We start from the raw sequence: 1,754 nt of genomic DNA on the forward strand, positions 1-1,754 counted from the left end.
GAGAGAGGATAGAGCGGCCGTGGTAGATGCCCTGCATAATACTGAAGGTCAGTTTAAACATAATTCGGTAGTTCTGCTGGAAGTCACTATTCTCTGTATTCATAGAAAGCAATCCTTGTTTAGTCTTTCATCAGATGTCCCTTTAATCATATTTGTTACTTTTCTCTGGGTCCTTCTCTTACCTCTCATAAAGTTCAAGATTTGGTCAGGGGTTTTGAAAGAAAACCAGATTAATAAAAATAGGGCCCAGGTGTGCAAAAACAGAGATTGTACTGCTACCCAGCCAATCTCTACCCAGGGTAGGGCATTGCTGACAAGGACAAAACATTCAGCCTGTCACTCACCAATATGAAAAAGGCAAGGCCAGAAGGTCCTGACCAAGAGTACAGCAGTATCACCATTTTATTTTTTTAGTGAGGTTTAAGCTATGACATTAAATAGAAAAGAGCCTGATATGAAACCACATAAATAATACAATCTCAGCCATGTAAGAAATATGTATATGCTTAGGAATAAGACTAAAAAAAAATAATAATCCAATTATTTACAATGATTCTTTATGGGCTCATAGATTTTTTAAATTAAAATTATTGGGGTGACATATGTTAATAAAGTCAAATAGGTTTCAAGTGTACAGTTCAATAATATGTCATATGTATATTCCATTGTGTGTTTACCACCCAAAGTTAAATTTTCTTTTGCCACCAAATATTAACTTTCTTTACCTGTATTTACCTTCCGCTTCCTAAAGGGTTTGTAGATTATGATTTTTTTTCTTAACTTTTTCCTATATTTTTCCAACCTTCATCAATGAGTGTGTATTCCTTTTAAAATAAATAAGAAATTAATAAAAGATTTTTTTAAATAAAAAGAACATTGTTTCTTATTTTTCACATCTCTATTTAAAACTATGGTAATATAACTTTCATTTGTGAAAAACTTTAATCTGGGATCATTAAAAAAAAAGACTTGCTAAACTGATTATTTTCCTGTTTTATGGATAATTTCTAAAAAGAGAATTCTAATTTCTCTTTCAATTTAAAGGCTATTTTCTCTATACTTGTTTAATTTTAATTCATGCTTATGCTTATGCTTATGTATAATACTAAAAGTATGTTTTGAGAGCTTCTGTCCATGGATGTCAAATTCATTCTCATGGGCTACTAAAATTCTTAGACTGGAAATACATAATTGTAAAACATTAAGTAATATAATATATATTAATTAATAACCATTTTCTTATGTTGGATTAACCACAAAGTGGATCCAGAGAGAGCGCTGTTCCAATACAGTTCAATTTTTATCTTCACTTCTTTCTAAAACCAATTTTGTTCAGGTCAACAAACCCTTTTTGAGCACGTGGCAGGTGTGCCTGGCACTGGATTACGTTTTGAGGACACAGAGAAGGAAATAAGCCTCGCGCGCTTAAAGAGACAGAGCAGCAAAGGCAGACATGTAAGATGATTTCAATCCAATATGGTAACTGCAAATAAAGCTAACTGCAGGGAGCATGGAAGCCCAGACAACTTGAGTAGCTTAAAGAAAGAGCTACTCAAGTTAAAAAACCAAAACCAAAACTCTACTACTGATGACCAGCCAACTCTCTGGTGACTGGAACTCTGTTTTTCCTTTTTCATTGGGCTGATTAGGATGGAAGCCAGTGTGACCAGGTTTGTGGTGGTGAGTGACATCTCAACAGGCCTATTCCTGCTCAGCTGCCCCCTGCCCCCTGTCCCCTGCCCCCTGGCACCCTC

This window comes from Pteropus alecto, unplaced genomic scaffold (genome assembly GCF_000325575.1).
Source record: "Pteropus alecto unplaced genomic scaffold, ASM32557v1 scaffold76, whole genome shotgun sequence".
Taxonomy (NCBI): domain Eukaryota; kingdom Metazoa; phylum Chordata; class Mammalia; order Chiroptera; family Pteropodidae; genus Pteropus; species Pteropus alecto.